Source organism: Tachyglossus aculeatus, chromosome 5, assembly GCF_015852505.1.
Source record: "Tachyglossus aculeatus isolate mTacAcu1 chromosome 5, mTacAcu1.pri, whole genome shotgun sequence".
Classification (NCBI taxonomy): domain Eukaryota; kingdom Metazoa; phylum Chordata; class Mammalia; order Monotremata; family Tachyglossidae; genus Tachyglossus; species Tachyglossus aculeatus.
In genome coordinates, this window is record NC_052070.1 from 102,979,771 (window position 1) to 102,985,557 (window position 5,787).

Sequence of the window (5,787 nt, forward strand, 5' to 3'; positions counted from 1 at the left end):
TAAACAAACGACGCCCGCGACTTCCGCGCTCTGGCCCCTGGCCTCCGTCCCCGCCTCTGGGCACCATGTGACTGGTTGTTCGGGAGGCGGAATTACACGCTAGTCAAGAGCGAGCGTCGAACTACAGCTCCTAGAACTCTCTGTGTCCCGATCCGCAATGCAACGCTGCCTCCCACCGCGACTCGGCCAGATTGTTTGAGTTGGTGCCTGGCCTGTACTCTGTAGCCTCCTTTTTCTCGCAGTGCAGTTGGTTCAGCGATTACTCTTGGCCAATCGCCAATGTGGAGAAAAAGGACCAGAGCAGAGGCAGACTCCGTCCCACATCGGGACTCGCAGCCTGGGAAAGAGAGTTAACACATAGTTCCTCCTCGGGTTTACAGGTGTGGCAGCTGAGGCACACAGATTCCAGAGTGTCTTGGTCAAGGTCACACAGCACAAAAGTGTCACAAGCGGCACTTGGTCCCAGGTCCTCTATATCCCAGCCTTGCGCCTTTAGCAACTCCCTTCGCTGCTTCTCGAGGCTGATGCGAGGTTGTTTCGATAGCGGCGAAGTTCTGGCAATCCAGAGGAGCTGGCCGGGGACGGCTGAATCTGGGCAGCTGCCCTCTACTGGCAATTCTGGAGTATTGCATCAGCACTCAACCCATGCTTCAGTTCTTTTGTACTTCGTCATCCGCTATGACGTCCTACTACTAGGAAAATATATTTTTTGTTCCTCCTCCCGTCTATATGGTTCCTCGGACCAGGGACCATGTTTTCTAGGACCCTCTGACACCTCCAACCACACATGTCCAAAATCGTCCTCCTTCTTTTCCAATTTGAACCCTGTCCCGGAATCTGCATTTTAATTCGTCTCTTCGTTTTTTCTCCTACTGGTATTTCCCCATAAACGCTTGCTATGTGCGAGGCGCTGACCTCGGGGCTAAGGTAGATTGAAGCTAATCTGGTTGGACACATATGGGAGTCACGGTTTTCACCTTCCCTTTTACAGATGAGGCAACTGTGGCGCCTATAATACATCATTTGTTCCTTCATTCCTTCATTCAATCACATTCATTGATCGTTTATTGTATGCGAAGCACTGCCCGCAGAGCTTGCAAAAGTAAGCTATAACAGTAAACGGACACAATCCCCGTCTACAGTGAGCTCACACTCTAGAAAGTGAGACAGACGTTAATATACAGAAAGAGATAAAGAAGGAAAGGAAAAAGTGAATCAATCAGATATTTATAGAGAGAGGACTTGCCCACAGGGTGACATAGTCTTGAGCCAGAATCAGACTTCTCGAGTTTCCTTCCTGTATCAGTAGTCTGAATTTCGGTGTTGTGTTTGATCGATCCTTCGAGCAATAGCGTTGATGGAGTGCATTCTGAGCTTCGAGCACTGTACTCAGCTTCTGCGGGAGTGCAACCTAATAATAAAAGGGAAAAGCTCCCTGGCCACGGTGAGCCAAGGGGAGACAGACACCAATAGGAATCAATTTACTGTGGCTATAGACGGATGGGCTGGGGACCTGGGGGTTGAGGGGAGAAGTTCAGCTCGTCCACAACGCTGCACACAGCCTCCCTTTGCCAGGATTGATATAGGCTACCTAGCCTTCTACGAGCCCCGAAACGGCCTCGAGATAGGCCGTGGATGACAACGACGACCGTAGTTCGATAGGCGGAGGTGATCGCTATCCAGAGAGAGCATCAAACTACGACTCCCTGAGGTCTATGGGCCTCGAGCCTCCACATGACCATACTGCCAGGGTCTGATTGAATGGGTAGGTGCCTGGGCTGGTTTCCATGGGGATCTGACGGAGAGCTGTGGAAACTAATGATGGCTCGCTCCTGTGGTAGCGACTTGGGGAGGGTGAAGGGTAGCTACCTGGACCAGCCGGGAGGGGGCTAATACCAATGAAACTCCTTCTTATTTAAGGGGAAGACCTTCAGTACATGGGGCTGCTTAGTGCCATGTTGGCTGGATGTGTGGTAAACTCTCCCGTGAGCAAATGGGAGAGTTTCCATCACCATCTGGATGTCTGCCCACCACATAAAACTCAACATGCCCAAGACTGAACTCCTTGTCTTCCCTCCCAAACCATGCCTTGTCCCTGACTTTACCATCATTGTTGACAGCACTACCATTCTTCCCGCCTCACAAGCCCGCAACCTTGGTGTCATCGTCGACTCCGCTGTCTCGTTCACCCTTCTCATCCACGCCGTTACCAAAACCTGCCGGTCTCACCTCCGCAACATTGCTAAGATCCGCCCTTTTCTCTCCATCCAAACCGCTACCCTGCTCGTTCAAGCGTTCATTCTATCCCGTATGGATTACTGTATCAGCCTCCTTTCCAATCCCCCATCCTCCTGTCTCTCGCCAATTCAATCCATACTTCATGCCGCTGCCCAGATTGTCTTTGTGCAGAAACGCTCTAGGCATGTTCCACTCCTCCTCAAAAATCTCCAGTGCCTACCAATCAACCTACGCATCAGGCAAAAACTCCTCACCCTCGGCTTCAAGGCTCTCCATCACCTCGTCCCCTCCTACCTCACCTCCTTTCTCTCCTTCTACAGCCCAGCCCGCACCCTCCGCTCCTGTCCTGCTAACCTCCTCAATGTTCCTCGCTCTCGCCTGTCCCGCCATCGACTCCCGGCCCACATCCTCGCCCTGGCCTGGAATGCCCTCCCTCTGCACATCCGCCAAGCTAGCTCTCTTCCTCCGTTCAAAGCCCTACTGAGAGCTCACCTCCTCCGGGAGGCCTTCCCAGACTGAGCCCCTTCCTTCCTCTCCCCCTCCTCTCCCTCCCCATCTCCCCCGCCTTACCTCCTTCCCCTCCCCACAGCACCTGTATATATGTATATATGTTTGTACATATTTATTACTCTATTTATTTATTCATTTTATTTGTACATATTTATTCTATTTATTTTATTTTGTTAATATGTTTTGTTTTGTTCTCTGTCTCTCCCTTCTAGAATGTGAGCCCACTGTTGGGTAGGGACCGTCTCTATATGTTGCCAACTTGTACTTCCCAAGGGCTTAGTACAGTTCTCTGCACACAGTAAGCGCTCAGTAAGTACGATTGATTGATTGACTGATTGATTGAAAGGAGATCGATTTTGACCGAGTTTGTGGTCTCTGTGTTTTCCTGGCTACACCTCACAGGGAGGGGTAACAAGTACTTAAAAATACTAGTAATACTAAAAATTACTATCAATCCCAATCGGAAAACCTTATAAACAACGGCCACCTGCGCCTTCCACGCTCTGGCCCGTGGCCTCGGGCCCCGTCGCTGGGCACGATGGGACTGGTAGTTCAGAAGGCAGAGGTGAAAGCCAGTCAAGAGCAAGTGTCGGACTACGACTCCCAAACGTCGTTTTGCACCAATCAGCCACGCTATAGTCCATCCCACCGCGACATGGTCGGATTGTTTGGGTCGGCACCTGGGCTGGCCTCTGTCGCCCCCGCTTTCTGGCAGTGCTGTTGGTTCACCCATTACTCTTGGCCCATCGCAGGTGTGGGGACCGTACTACCAGAGGATATGCAGCCTGGGTCCGATATTGGGGCTCGCAGCTTGTCGAAGAAAGTTAACACGTAGTTCCTCTTCAGGGTTTACAGCTGTGGCAGCTGAGGTACACAGATTGCAGAATGTCTTGGCCAAGGTCACACAGCACAAAAGTGTCACAATGGGACTTGGTCCCAAGTCTGCCACATTCCAGTCCTGCGCCATTTCCACCTCCCTTAGCTGCTTCTCGAGGGTGATGCGAGGCTGTTTCGATGGTCGCGGGGATCTTTTAATGCAGAGGAGCCTGCCGGGGTCAGACGAATCAGGGCAGCTGCCCTCTTGTGGCCCAACTAGCTCTCTTCCTCCCTTCAAAGCCCTACTGAGAGCTCACCGCTTCCAGGGAGGCCTTCCCAGACTGAGCTCCCTCTCTTTTCTCTACTCCTTCCACCCCTTCCCAACGCTCCCACTCCCTCCATTTGCTTGACCCCCTTCCCCTCCCTACAGAACTTGGGTAGAAATGTACATATTCATTACTCTGTTTCTTTGATTAATTATATATATATATATATATATAATTAATCAAATAGAAATATATATATATATATATATATATATATTTCTATTTGTCCGTTCTAATGGTATTGAAGCCTATCTACCTGTTTTGTTTTGCTGTCTGCCTCCCTCTTTTAGACTGCGAGCTGGTTGTTGGGTAGGGATTGTCTCTATTTGTTGCCGAATTGTACTTTCGAAGCGCGTAGTGCAGGGCACTGCACACAGTAAGTGCTCAATAAATAAGATTGAATGAATGAATTAATTAATTCACAGAAGACTTTGTGCCCCAAGCCGCCACAGCCATGGGCCCCAGTTCTCCGTGTGGGGAGGCAGATGAAGCTCAAGACCAACATGGCAGGAGCCAGGCTGGTTTTATCCACTCTGTTCGCGACGAGCTCCAGTGCCAGGAGTCAGGAGCAGTAATGGGTTTACACCGTTACCCGCGGTGGCAGACAGTGGAGACCGTGGCCCATGAAGAATGGGGGACCTTGGAGGGCAGGGCCTGGGGCTCAGCGCCCAGAGATGAAGCAGGAAATGCAAGGACGCAGCCTAGGGACCCTAGCTGAGTTCTTCCTTGTGGAGGGACAGTTACACCGATTTTGACATAGGGGAGGGGAGAGGATCTTCCGCCAGCCCCGTGCTGCCCCACCTTAAAACAAGACCTGGCTGTGCCCCGCTTTCTGGCTTCAGCCATTTGTTGCTGAATTGTACTTTCCAAGCGCTTAGTACAGTGCTCTCCACACAGTAAGCGCTCAATAAATACGAATTAATTAATTGATTAACTTGCACCTGGACTCCAACTGTTAATATCAGTACGGGTCCCACCCAGGAACCGCTCTCTGGGATTCAAAGCCACCAGTCATTTCCCAAATCTTCCCAGGAGGAAGAACACACAATCCCAATCCATCAGTAGCATTACCTGTGTGCAGACCTCCGTGCTAAATGCTGACAAACTAAAAACAAACAAGCAAACAAAAACACAACAGAAGTAGGAGACAAGGAGTTTACAATCTAGCCAGGAAACAGACACAAAATGAACTACGGATAAAATAGGAAGCTATATTTATGGGAAAGTAAGGGTTTAAATAGAAGATCTCATATAGTAGTAGTGGTGGTAGTAGTAGTTATGAGATCTTTCATAGAAAAGTGAGCTGTATAATTTCTTACCCAAACAATTAGCCAATCAGCGGTATTTACTAAGTGCTTACTGAGAAGTGTTAAATTATTGAGATACTAAATAAATGAATAAACAAAAAGTCCCCTCTCCACAAGAATATTGCAGTCTAATGAGGAAGGAAGGTATGAGAAAAGTGAGAAGTAGTGTGTCCTAGTGGAAACAGCATAGGCCTGGACGTCCCAGGATCCACGTTCTAATCCTTGCTCTGCCACCTGCCTGCTGTGGAACTGTGTCACTTAACGTCTCTCTGCCTCACTTTCCTTACTTGTGCAATGGGGATTCAATACCTGATCTACCTCCAGTTTAGACTGTGAGTTTAGTGTGGAACAGGGGCTGCATCTGACTTTGATGCTCTTGTACTTACCCTAGTGCTTACTACAGTGTTTGGCACTCAGTAAGCAATGAACAAATACAATAACAATAATAATAATTTACCATTATAATGGCCAGATAAAATGATCGAATGCACAGTTGAACAAAAATGAATGTACAAGTGCTGAAGATGAGTTCAAATAAAGTCATCTGTGCTAGAGTTGACTCAGTTTATGATGAAGTGAGATTAACTGGG